Genomic DNA, 14,685 nt, shown 5'->3' with positions numbered 1-14,685 from the left:
TGAGGTCAAGCAAATACTACATAAGCATTTTTTTTTTTTTTTTTTTTTTTCTCTTGGTTAGTTCGGGCGCTATTTTGCTGGCCTTGGGCTTGAAGTTTTGACCTGGTGCTATGATCTGCTGTGCTGGTTTCCCTTGTGTATTGTGTGATTGCTGTGCAGTCTAGATGATCAAGCTGGAAGTCTTGAAGCAAGCCCTTCTCAGAAATACAATGCCCAAGACCTGTAGTTATTGCTGTCCATTAGGCAGTGTGAATTAGTAGTGCTTTTTGGTTTTTATAACACAATTCCCAATGGAACAGGACAGTATCTGGTCCAGCACAAACCATGCTGGAGTAGTCTGCCAGCAACACACTTTAGGGCCTGCAAGCAGAACATGCAATGACCTCTTGATTCATAGCTGTGGCATTTAACCACCTTCCTTTATCTGCACCACACCCTAATATCATCTATCATACTACTCACCCTGTTTTCCCCCCAACCCCCCCCCCCAAAAATCACCATGTGAGTTATTTAGTTTTGGCCTTCAGTAATACAACCAGTGTAGTTGGCGTTTCTCTGAAGCAGAACCTTTCTATCTTGTCAAGGGGGAATCTAACACCCAGCGACCATTTCCCTATTCTGTGGTAGTTTGACTAAGCGAGCTGTAACCCCAGAGGTGTCATTTATGCAGTCTGGTGCTCATGGAATCGTATATACATTGGACAGTCTACCCAAAAGGTCAGAAACTGCATAATTCAACACAAGAACCGTATCAGAAGACATCCACTAAATGCTCCCTCACACTGGTTACACATTTCTGGATAAATCACAAGCTGAAATGACGAAAGCAGGTTGTGGTTCAGGTGAAACTTCTTCCTAGGAGAGTGGGGCATTGAGATGCTTCTGTATGGATGTCAGGATGGTTATTTTCTTGGGTTGTGAATATGGACAATGCTACAGGATGAGAGCGTCGTATAGGAAATCAGTTGTATATCAAGGAGGCAGAAACTGATGATCCAATGTAGGTATTTCCAATGTGTACATGCTTTAATCTGTGAAATGTATGAATTCCATAGTCAGAAGGGAATAGTGTGGTACAGAGTGATCCATCAAAAGAAACCTGAAGGGATGAGGTCTGTGGTTTTCTATGCTGGCAGGCGATTACCCATTAAATCAAACTTCCACAGGAGCAGATGCCTTTTACCCAACTCCCTCCAACAGATGCGGGCTCAGACTTTACTTATTATCTGAACCTTGCATCTGTTTGGGGGGAATGGGGATAGAAAGAGACCGTCTCCAGATCCAGTTCCAGCCTGTGATTCCGACTTGAGGATAGGATATTCAGTATGTGCTTCTGTAACCTGCACTTTTCTCCTTATTGGGATTTCCTTAAAGGGAAGTCCTGCAGTGGGGTGATAAGAGCATAGATAAGTACATTCCTACTGCGCATTAAACTGTTTAGTCACTCACATTCAACCAATTCTATAGTTTTCCTCACCTGGATCTTTTGAGAGACTAACCTCTCTCCTAAGAGAACAATGTTAACTTAATATCTTCTTTTCTCCAGGCGTCCGAGGTATCAAAGGTTCTATAGAGAACAGTTCTGTTAAGCCAAAAAAATTCTCCTCAGAAAGCCGATAGCCAGTTGTTGGAAGAAGGAAGAAATTCCTCTTCTCCAGAAGGGAAGAAAGTAGCTGGGGTGCACACTGTAACAAGAAAAAACTAATTACTAAACTGTAAGAATTCTCTATGAAATGAAGCGCCTCAGGAACACAGCTCATTCTCCTCAGGATGACAGTTGAAGTGCACAGCTCCCAGAGAGAAACAGCTGGAGAGAAGCTTCAGAACAAGACTAAGGTAGAAACACTAGAGCGCTGACCTTGCAAAGATTTGCGGCCACCATCTTGAGTGGCAGTTAAACCTGAAGAAGCTAGTTCTAAGAACAGCCTCTGCAAGAGCCACCGGGAGTGAGGACGCCGCTGCAACCAATGTGGGTACAAGGAAAAGGGGAATCGTTTTTGCTGAGGAAAGAGCTTAACAACACTGGCAGTAGTTTTCCTGACAATACTCCCGTCCAAAGAACTCCCTCCCACGGAAGGTTTGTTGGAGAAAGTGTTGTGAAATTGCTTCATCAACCTTGGAGCGTGCACATTTTGGAAAGCTTCCCAGAACCTTTCTTCTGAGCCAAAACCTAATGTTTCTTTTTCAAACTTTTAGAACGTGAATAGAATTTAGACTCAATGTGAATCTACTTGAATAGGATCTGGAGGGGTGGTTGTCCTAACATTGGGAGGGCTTCTTTTAGTAGAGAGACATGCAATACTGGATGAACCTTAATCTGAGGAGGCAAGGCGAGTTTAACTGTTACTGGATTTACAGTTTTCTTTATTCTAAAGGGTCCTACATATCTAGGCTGGAATTTTTTGTTCCCTCTTAAATGTCGAGTGGATAGCCAGACTTGCTCACCCTTGCAATAACCAGGATTGCCTCATCTTTTTGTCAGCATGCTTCTTGTAAGAGACCCTCGCCTTGGTCATATGTTCTCTAGTGGATTAGTAGGTTTTCTTACTGAACTCATTTGCAGCTGTGACCGAGCCACTCAACCTTCCTAAGATAATGTTTGGGTGCTTACCAGAGTTCAAATATAAAGGAGAATAACCCGTTGAGGCATGAATAGCATTGTTGTATGCAAATTCTGCTGCCCAAATGAAATCTGGCCAATCACTATCTTGGTCCAGAGGATATAAGTGTAGGTACTACTCTATCTCCTGGTTAACTGTCTATCTGTTTCCGGGTGATAGCTAGTAGAATAACATGAGTCTATTCCAAGTTGTTTCATAAAGGCCCTCCAGAATTGGAAAACAAATTGGGACCTCGATCTGATATTAGAACCACCGGAATGCCATGAGCTCTCACTATGTGCTGTGAAAATAACTGCTGAGAGGCTCTAGGAACCTTCTTTAGAGGGATGAAATGACTCTCTTTTTTTTTTTTTTATTTTTTTTTTTTTTTTTTTTTTTATATATAGAAAAGGTGGCCACAAAAACTAGGATTGTGTCAACCTTGTAGATTTACCTTCAAGTCAATCCCATCCATAGTAATGGTGTGCCAGGGATATGGTGCAATGGGAAGAGGCTGAAGCTCACCTTCAGCAGCTAGTCGTGTTGTCTTTCCTTGAATGCATTTGATACAGGTTTGAACGTATTGTCTTATTTGAGGGATCATAGCAGGGCACCAGAAATATCTCTTAATTCAGTAGACTTCAAAATTCCTTTATGGCCAGCCAAAGGATCATCGTGACGTGCTTGTTCTTGCAACTCACAAGTTGGCAAATATAAAGCATTTTCAACAAAAGGGAGATTTTCTAGCACCTTCCTTCCTTTTTATGGCCCAATCTGAAATTTCTTGGTCAGGCACGGATTCTCAAACCTTCCTTTTTTTTATTTTGGAAAATTATAAGGTACGAACAAACTTGTCTGCTGGAATAATTTTAATCTTTTCAGCTTCTCCGACTCCAGGTATGTTGTTCATTCTCAAGAACGCATCTGCCTTGCCATTGGCAGAACCAGGTCGATAGGTAATGGTAACATTTAAAATCTGCAGAGTACAAGGACCATCTCAATTGCCTTGGAGTTGCAGTCTTTCAAAACTGAAGATTTTTATGATCAGTGAACACAGTGACTACAGGACGTGTCCCTAATAAATAATGACGTCATTCCTGAAAGGCATCCTTCGCTGCCAGTAGTTCTTTGTCAGCAATTGGATAATTTCTTTCAGGAGGAGTTGATTTCCTGGATCGAAATGCCACTGGGTGAAGTTGACCAGTTTCTTTGTGCCTCTGAGACAATACACCACCAATTGCATGGTCGGAGGTGTCGGCTTCCACAAAAAATGGCTCCTCAGGGTTAAGATGGAGAGGGATTGGGGCTGTCGTAAAGGCTGTTTTGAGGAACTCAAAAGATTCTTCAGCATCAGTTGACCAATGGAAGGGTACTCCTTTTCTCAAAGGCTTTGTAATGGGGACCACCTTTTTAGAAAACTCTTTTATAAACTAGCGGTAAAAATTAGCAAAGCCAAAAAAACTTTGCACCTCCTTCACCGTTTTAGGAGAAGGCCAATCCAGGATTGTTTGAATTTTAGCAGGATCCATGGAAACTCAATTTTCCGATAAGACGAATTCTAATAATTCTACTTACTTCGCATGAAAGGTACACTTTTCCAACTTCACATATAGCTTATTTTCCAACAATTTCTTTAGAACTACTCTCACTTGATCTACATGGTCTTGCAAATTCTGGTAGGATATTAAAATATCATCAATGTAGACTAATACAAACTGATCAAAATTTTCTCAGAACATCGTTCAGAGTGCTGTAAAGTAGCCGGTGTGTTTACATAGCCCATAAGGCATCACTTGGTACTTGTATAGAACAAACCGGATGCAGAAGGCCATTTTCCATTCGTCTACCTTAGCAACTCTAATTAAATGATAGGCTCTGAGACGATCTAGTTTGGTGTAGATTTTTGCGTCTCTTAACTGATCTAGCAGTACCGAAATCAAGGGGAGGAGATATCGATTCTTCACTGTAACTTGATTTAACGCTCTATAATCGATCCAAGTTCTTAACTCGGCATTCTTCTACTTTTGGGATGGAAAAAAGGGGGGGGGGAAGAGACTGGGGATTGCGAGGGATGGATAAAAGTTTGCCAAATACTTTTCCAAATACTCTTTAGGGAAATTGTTTTCATTTTCAGTAATGGCACAGATTCTACCACAAGGTAGATTCGCATCTGGCTCCAGTTCGATCCTGCAATCGTAAGACCTGTGGGGAGGTAGCGTCTCTGCCTGGTCAAACACTGCAGACAATTCTTAACATTCTGGAGAAATGACCAGCTTTTCCAGAGCACAAACCACATTGGATTTAATAGCTAAAACTTGAGCGGGAGATGGTGCACTAATTATCTCTTGAGGACAATAACAATGTTTCTGACAGTAGCTTGAATTTAATTGGACAGTCCTCTTTTTCCCAATTAATTTCAGGGTTGTGCTCCGTAAGCCCAATATCCGATGAAATTAAGGAGCATCTACGAGATTTAAAGATATTTTTTCTTGGTGTCCTAGATGATCTTTCAGAACTAAAGGTTCAGTTTCATCTGTGATAGGCCCTGAAGACATGTTTGTTCCATCCACCACACAAACGGGCTATGCGATTCCTTTTTTTGACAAAATGTATCCCCATTTTTGTGGCATACTAGATGTCGCAGAAATTTCCTGTAGCTCCTGAGTCAATCATCACTGAAACCTCTGCAGCTTCTTTTCTCTTAAGATGAGGTCAAAGGAGATGGTTAGGTGAGGGGAAGCAGACTGTAAGGAGTTTGCCACTAATTGGGATTCAGGGGCTGGTTGGTGTTGTCAACCAGGGTTACTCTCTTAGTAGAATGAGTTCTCTCTTTTCCTGAATTATCTTGTTTAGGCTTCTTTGGGCATTCTCTTACAAAATGCCCACGATAGAGATATAGATTCTTAGATCTTTGCTTGTCCTTTTCCACTTTAGATAGGGAACTTCTGAAGAGTGTGCCGCAAAGGTCTTGGTACTTTCCACATTACTCCTGTCGAAGCATGGTGGGATAGGCCAAAATTCTTTCTTTCAGCCTTTCTTTTCAAACGGATGCTGATCGGTCGCTAAGACTAGATCAATTAATTTTGACACATCAGTAGGTTGATCTGGAATCTTGGCTAGTGCATCGTTTAGTTCTAGTAAGCCTTGGTTTAAAAAAAAAAAAAAAAAGTAGTCCTTTTGCTCTTGGCCAACCAGTCTCCACAATTTGTTGAATTGGGCCAGATAAGAGATCAAATCCCTATTTCCTTGTTTTAAGTATAGTAATTCATTATCTGTGGCTTTGGAAATTGTTCTGCGTTCAAAAGTTTGAAGGAATTCGGTTTTAAAAACTATATTATGTAGGGTCAGTTGGTGACGCCAAAGGGCACGGACCATGAAGCTGCATCTCAAATAAAGACAAAATGATTGCTGTTTTTGATTTTTACTCTGTGGAAAAAAATATATATATATTCGATGGCATGTGTAGCTGCAGCTACACATGCTGTGCATTATCCTGCCATCTAGTGTTGGGCTCGGAGTGTTACAAGTTGTTTTTCTTTGAAGAAGTCTTTTCGAGCCACGAGATCGAGGGACTCCTCCCCTTTCGGCTTCATTGCGCATGGGTGTCGACTCCATCTTCGATTGTTTTCTTTCAGCCATCGGGTTCGGACGTGTTCCTCTTCGCTCCGTGTTTCGGTTCGGAAAGTTAGTTAAATCTCGGAAATTCAACGGTATTGTTTGCGTTTGGTATCGGGTTAGTAAAAGCATATCGACACCGAAGAAAAGAAGAGCTCCGGTAGCCCTTCGGGGCTTCCATTCCCCGGCGGGGCCTGGTCGGCCCGCGTGCGTCTTCAAGGCTCATGGAACGGACCTCATTCCGCTTCTGCCCCGAATGCCACAATAAGTATCCTTATACAGACCAGCATTTGGTCTGTAATTTGTCTTTGTCCCCCGAACACAAAGAGGATACCTGCGAGGGCATTTTGGTCGAAGAAGACGCTATGGGACCGGGGAGCTCGAAGGCTTCAAATGGCGTCGACAGGACACCACAACGTCGAAGAAGAGGAGACTTTCTCCATTTCTGATTCGGACGAGGCCGAAAGTGAGCAGCCAGCGAGGCAACAAACTGTGAGTAAAACTGCCCCGGCCAAAACTCACAAAAATAATGAAAGCCCAGGGGACGCCACCGCCGGCAGGCCATGGCTTAACCCGTAAGCACGGTGACCAACCATTGGCACCGAAAAAGGGCACACGTGTCGAGGACATCCGACTCCGGTCGAGATACCGGTACCGAGATACTGGCTCCGACCAAACTTGGCACCGAGATATCAGCACCCCGAAACCGAAAAAGGTGGCTTCGGAGCTGAAAGACTGCTGAAAAGGTTTTGGTGCCGAAACATCCAGCCTCTGAGGCGAAACAGAGCTCAGTATACCGAAAAACAAGGCCTTTCATCACAACTACAAGGCCATAAATTCGGACAAGAACTAGAGATGGGAGAACCAGACTATACACAAAGAAGGCTCCATATACAGAAGGACACGGGGAAAATAACTCTTCCCCCAATTAAACTGAAACTCGCTTTCCAGGAAATATAAAAACAGCCAAAGGCTAAAGTGGCTAAAGAAAAAACTCCACCACGTTTATCTCCACAGCTATCGCCACAGCACCTGTCCCCAATTGCAACACCACCAATGATGCAATCACCAACGCACACAGGGATGAGCCAAGATGACCCAGATGCATGGGATCTATACGATGCACCAGTATCTGACAATAGTCCGGATTACTACCCGGCAAGACCATCACCACCAGAAGACAGTACTGCTTACATGTGGTGTCCAGAGCAGCTACTTTTCACAATGTAGCACTGCATGCAGAACCTATAGAGGATGACTTTTTATTCAATACCCTGGCATCGACACATAGCCAATACCAGAGTCTGCCTATGTTACCAGGCATGTTAAAACACGCGAAACAGTTGTTTCAAGTCCCTGTCAAAGGCTGAGCCATCACACCTAGGGTGGAGAAGAAGTACGAACCTCCCCCTACGGACCCTGTGTACATCACGCAACAACTAACACCTGACTCGGTGGTAGTAGGGGCAGCCCGGAAAAGGGCAAACTCACAGACTTCTGGGGATGCACCACCACCCGACAAAGTTGAAAGTTTGATGCAGCAGGGAAAAGGGTTGCAGCACAGGCAGCCAATCAATGGCGCATTGCCAATTCACAGGCTTTATTGGCAAGATATGACAGGGCTCATTGGGACGAAATGCAGCATTTCATTGAACATCTTCCCAAAGAGTTTCAAAAGCGTGCACAACAAGTGGTGGAGGAGGGCCAAAGTATCTCTAACAACCAGATACGATCGGCTATGGACGCAGCGGACACAGCCGCCAGAACAGTAAACACGGCGGTCACTATTCAGAGACACGCATGGCTACGCACCTCCGGATTTAAGCCAGAGATCCAGCAGGCTGTGCTTAATATGCCTTTTAATGGACAACAGTTGTTTTGGCCGGAGGTGGATACAGCTATAGAAAAGCTAAAGAAAGACACGGCCAAAGCCATGGGCGCGCTCTACTACCCACAGAGCAGAGGCACCTTTAGGAAGCCACACTTTAGAGGGGGGGGGTTTCGAGCCCAAAGCACAGAACCTTCAACCTCACAGGCCAGACCCACATACCAGGGCCAATACCAAAGAGTAGGCTTTCGGGGACAATATAGAGGTGGACAGTTCCCTAAAACAAGATGGAAATTCCAAAGCCCCAAAACCCCACAAACTAAACAGTGACTTCAATGTCACAAATCCCCAACACATAACACCAGTGGGGGGGAGACTCGCAGATTATTAAAAAAAATTGGGAAGACATGACTACGGACTCGTGGGTCCTAGCTATTATCCAACATGGTTATTGCATAGAATTCCTACAATTGCCACCAAATGTGCCTCCAAAAGCACACAACATGTCCAAACAGCATTTGGATCTATTACAACTAGAAGTCCAAACGTTGTTACAGAAAGAGGCAATAGAACTAGTACCCAACCATCAGAAAGGAACAGGTGTTTATACCCTGTATTTTCTAATACCAAAAAAGGACAAAACACTGAGACCCATCTTAGATCTCAGAACACTAAATCTTTACATCAGATCACTTTCACATGGTGACACTTCAAGACGTGATTCCCTTGCTCAAACAAGACTACATGTCAACATTAGACCTAAAGGATGCTTACTTCCATATACCCATACATCCTTCACACAGGAAATACTTAAGGTTTGTAATCCAAGAAGTACATTACTAATTCAAAGTGTTACCATTCAGGATAGCAACAGCACCAAGGGTATTTACAAAATGCCTTGCAGTAGTAGCTGCACATATCAGAAGACAGCACATACACATATTCCCGTATCTAGACGATTGGTTAATAAAAACCAGCACTCGGAAACCGTGTCTTCAACACACAAAATATGTCATAAAAACCCTTCACAAGCTAGGGTTCTCAAACTACCTAAAATCACACTTAAAACCGTGTCAAATACAACAATACTTAGGAGCAACAATCAACACAAAAAAAGGGATTGCCACTCCAAGTCCACAAAGGGTACAAGCATTCCAAAACGTAATACAAAGCATGCACCCAAACCAGAAGTATCAGGTAAAATTAGTGATGAAACTACTAGGCATGATGTCCTCATGCATAGCCATTGCCCCAAACGCAAGATTACAAATGCAACCCTTACAACAGTGCCTAGCAACACAATGGACACAAGCACAGGGTCAACTTCAAGATCTAGTGTTGATAGACCGCCAAACACACTCCTCGCTTCAATGGTGGAATCCTATAAATTTAAACCAAGGGCGGCCTTTCCAGGACCCAGTGCCTCAATACGTAATCGCAACAGATGCTTCCATGGTAGAGTGGGGAGCACACCTCAACCAACACAGCATCCAGGGACAATAGGACATTCAGCAGAAACAACTTCATATAAATCAGCTACAACTACTAGCAGTGTTTCTAGTGTTGAAAGCATTTCAACCGCTAATAGCCCACAAACACATTCTTGTCAAAACAGACAACATGACAACAATGTATTACTTAAACAAACAGGGAGGCACACACTCATCACAACTGTCTCTTAGCACAGAAGATTTGGCATTGTGCGATTCACATTCACCTAATAGCGCAATACATCCCAGGAATTCAAAACCAATTGGCAGACAATCTCAGTCGAGATCGCCAACAGATCCACGAATGGGAGATTCATCCCCAGATACTACAAACCTACTTCCAAAACTGGGGAACACCGCAAATAGACTTATTCACAACAAAAGAAAATGCAAAATGCCAAAAATTCGCATCCAGGTACCCACAGCCTCACTCCAAGGGCAATGCCTTATGGATGAGTTGGTCAGGGATATTTGCTTACGCTTTTCCCCCTCTCCCACTCATTCCGTATCTAGTAAACAAATTGAGTCAAAACAAACTCAAACTAATACTAATAGCACCAACTTGGGCACGACAACCTTGGTACACAACACTACTAGACCTGTCAGTAGTGCCTCATATCAAACTACCAAACAGACCAGATTTGTTAACTCAACACAAACAGCAGATCAGACACCCGAATCCAGCATCGCTCAATCTAGCAATCTGGCCCCTGAAACCTTAGAATTCGGACACCTAGACCTTACACAAGAATGTATGGAGGTCATCAAGCAGGCTAGAAAACCTACTACAAGACATTGCTATGCAAATAAATGGAAACGATTTGTTTGTTACTGTCATAATAATCAAATTCAACCATTGCACGCATCCGCTAAAGACATTGTAAGCTACTTACTACACTTACAAAAATTTAAGTTAGCTTTTTCATCCATTAAAATACATCTCACAGCAATTTCTGCTTATCTACAAATTACACATTCAACTTCACTATTTAGAATCCCAGTCATAAAAGCATTTATGGAGGGTCTAAAAAGGATCATTCCACCGAGAACACCACCAGTTCCTTCGTGGCACCTCAATATTGTATTAACGCGACTCATGGTTCCACTATTTGAACCCATGCACTCTTGTGAAATGCAATACTTAACTTGGAAAGTAGCCTTCCTAATAGCTATCACATCTCTAAGAAGAGTAAGTGAAATACAAGCCTTTACCATACAGGAACCCTTTATACAAGTACACAAACATAAAGTGGTTCAACGCACAAATCCCAAATTTTTGCCAAAAGTTATATCACCGTTCCACTTAAACCAAACTATGGAACTCCCAGTGTTTTTTCCACAACCAGACTCTATTGCTGAAAGAGCATTACATACATTAGACATAAAAAGAGCTCTAATGTACTACATTGATAGAACCAAACCGTTTCGCAAAACAAAACAATTGTAGCTTACCAAAAACCTCATACAGGAAATCCAATATCCAAACAAGGCATTGCCAGATGGACAGTTAAATGTATTCAAACCTTTTATGTTAAAGCTAAGAGAGCACTACCTATTACACCGAAGGCACACTCCACTAGAAAGACAGGCGCCACAATGGCCTTTCTAGGAAATATACCAATGACAGAAATCTGTAAGGCAGCCACATGGTCTACGCCTCATACATTCACTAAACATTACTGTGTGGATGTGTTAACAACACAACAAGCCATAGTAGGACAAGCAGTACTAAGAACATTATTTCAAACAACTTCAACTCCTACAGGCTAAACCACCGCTTTTGGGGAGATAACTGCTTACTAGTCTATGCACAGCATGTGTATCTGCAGCTACACATGCCATCGAACGGAAAATGTCACTTACCCAGTGTACATCTGTTCGTGGCATGAGACGCTGCAGATTCACATGCGCCCTCCCACCTCCCCGGGAGCCTGTAGCCGTTATCAGTTGATTATAATTGAACTTGTACATTTGTAAATATAATACTTTTAGTCACATTATGTACATACATACTTACTCCATTGCATGGGCACTATTACTATATACACAACTCCTACCTCACCCTCTGCGGGGAAAACAATCTAAGATGGAGTTGACGCCCATGCGCAATGGAGCCGAAATGGGAGGAGTCCCTCGATCTCGTGACTCGAAAAAACTTCTTAGAAGAAAAACAACTCTTAACACTCCGAGCCCAACACTAGATGGCGGGATATGCACAGCATGTGAATCTGCAGCGTCTCATGCCACGAACAGATGTACACTGGGTAAGTGACATTTTCCATATATATATATATATATATATATATATATATATATATATATATATATATAGGCAAGTCTGGAAATCATACGAAAGGATTCCTTACTGCAGTTGCTTGAAGTTCTGTTAAGCCAAAACGCTTTCTCCTCAGAAAGCAGATACCCAGTTGTTGGAAGAAATTCCGCTTCTCCAGGAGGGAAAAAGTAGCTGGTGTACACACCGTAACAAGAAAAATAATTAGTTACTCAAAACTGTAAGAATTCTCTATGAAACGAAGTGCCTCAGGAATGCTGCTCATTCTCCTTAGGATGACAGTTGGAGTGCACAGCTCCCAGAGAGAAACAGCTGGAGGGAAGCTTCAGCTCAAGACTAAGGTAGAAACACTAGAGCGCTGACCTCACAAAGATTTGCGGCCACCGTCTTGAGTGGCAAGAGTGGTGAAGAAGCTAGTTCTAAGAACAGCCTCGCAAAAGCCACCAGGAGTGAGGACACTGCTGCAGTCAATGTGAGTACAAGGAAAAGGGGAATCGTTTTTGCTGAGGGAAGAACTTAACAACACTAGCAATAATTGTCCTGGTATCTGCAAATGGCATCACCAAAAGGTTTGCGGGGGCAAAATTACCATCTTCCCTGCTTTCAGGAACAGGCAGGCTTGAGTTTAAAAAAAACAATTGTAAATACAATATATGCACTCTCTCGGTATTTTGCTGGGAGAGAGCCTTTAAAAAAAAGAAAAGAACAATTACTAGACTAAATTCTGAATTCAGCAGGAGGTCATTTCTGTAGAACCTTCAAGGTTTTTCCAAAGAAATTTGAGATACCAAAAAAAAAAGAAATTAAAACTAGAGGAAAATGGCCATTTGTTACAAGTTTCATTTCTAACTTCTCGATGGCAGATGTTTACAAAAGCAATATACCATTACATCTAGACCCTTTTGTTTGCAGGGATACATAGGGTTTGTGGATTTTCAAGAACTCTAGGTACCCAGAGGCATCGGGTACAGAGCAATTCCCGTAGTGAAATAGAGTGAAAAATAGGCACACAATATGGAGTTTAGGGGAAGTGGTTATTGGCATCTCTTTAGACTTGTGGTTACCCATACCAGCATATGAATCTAAGAAAGAAGACATTTTATGATAAATGTACTCAAACAGTGGCTTACATCCGGAAGGCACAAATCCAGAGAAGTACAATTGATAAGAACACGTGTACTCCTATTCTGTGTTTCTCCCAAGCCTTCTGATCTAAATGGTACTTCACTTGTGTGGGTAGGCCTAGTGCCCATAACGGGTAATAGCCAAAAACAAAAACATGGTTTTCTTTTTCTTCATTCATTCATTCATTCTTTCTTTTTTTTCTTCTTGCAATGTGCCTAGCTGTGGATTTTTGGCCCTAGCTCAGCTGACACCTAGGCTAACCTTGTAAACCTGTATGTTTTTGAAAGCTAAACACCTAGGGGAATCCAGATCGGGGTGACATGCATGGCTCTCACCAGGTTATTTCCCAGCATCCCATGCAGACCTCATAATTTGGAGAAAAAAAAATAAAAAAAACATTTTCCTCAACTTTCTGTGACGGAAAGTTCTTGAATCTGCTGAGAGCCACAAACGTCCATCATTTCCCCTAAGTTCTGATAAAAATGGTACCTCACTCGTGCATCCCTAGTGCCCGAAGCAGGGATGGATCACACAAGGCCCAACAGCACCCCTTGCATGAAGCCTACTGTTGACCCTAGTGTGATACATTCCTGATGAGGGCATGTAGTGTTTTTTATCAGGACAAGTGGGGGAACGCTGGGTGGTATGAAGCTTGTGGATCCGTGCACATTCCTGTAGTTTGTCACAGAAATGCATGGAAAATTTGTATCTATACAATGTTACCTATTTGCAGGTTGTTTTGGGTAAGAACACATTGGGGGAGCCACGTAATCCACACCTCCCTGGACTCCACTGAGTGTCAATACACATCCTTGCTGCCAGCCCTGACATCTAAAATAATTATGTCTGGTTGCTAGTGAGGGCAGATCAGCCAAAAAATATTGCAGATCGGCTCATTTCACTTTCAATGTAATGACATCAGTGCACTGATCTGCGTTTTGTTGTTGCATGGGGGGGGAGTCTTCCCCAGCTATGAAGCTAAAAAAATAAATAAATAATCCTCTGGTGTAAACACCAAAGGGATTTCCCGCTTTGTGTGCCAGGATAGCTTGGAGACATCCTTATTATATGACCACTGGTGTGGAGGATGTCATGGAGCCATCCTCCACACCCAAGAGGTTAAACATTATTCGTGCTTAACTGAATGTGTGGTGCGCTCTGAACCAGAGACATCTAAGTTAAATTACTTCAGGACTAAATAAGGTAAGATAGTTTTGGTGTCTCCAGTCAGTCAAATGAGGTCAGGTGGAATGATACACTAAACAGCATGAGATGAGTTATATTCCTCCAGGCAGAGTCAAAGCCCGCTGTGAAAGTTCAAGTACAAGCCACCATGGGTCCTGCAGCCACACATACTCCCTCCTGCTTTGCTGTACAGGATGGATAAGTTTAGATCTCAAAAGTACTCTGAATCGTCATATGTAAAATTACTTTATTTTAGATAGTGTATACAGAAAGGCATATATGTTTGATGGCATGTGTAGCTGCAGATACACATACTGTGCATAGGTCCTACCATCTAGTGTTGGGCTCGGAGTGTTACAAGTTGTTTTTTCTTCGAAGAAGTGTTTTCGAGTCACGTGATCGAGTGACTCCTCCTCTTCGGCTCTATTGCACATGGGCATCGACTCCATCTTAGATTGTTTTCTTTCCGCCTTCGAGTTCAGGCGTGTTTCTTTTCGCTCTGGTAGTTCGAGTCGGAAAAGTACTACAAATTCTCTAAATTAGTCGGTA

This window comes from Pleurodeles waltl, chromosome 5, assembly GCF_031143425.1.
Source record: "Pleurodeles waltl isolate 20211129_DDA chromosome 5, aPleWal1.hap1.20221129, whole genome shotgun sequence".
NCBI classification, from domain to species: Eukaryota; Metazoa; Chordata; class Amphibia; order Caudata; family Salamandridae; genus Pleurodeles; species Pleurodeles waltl.
Note: the sequence above shows the minus strand (reverse complement) of the source record.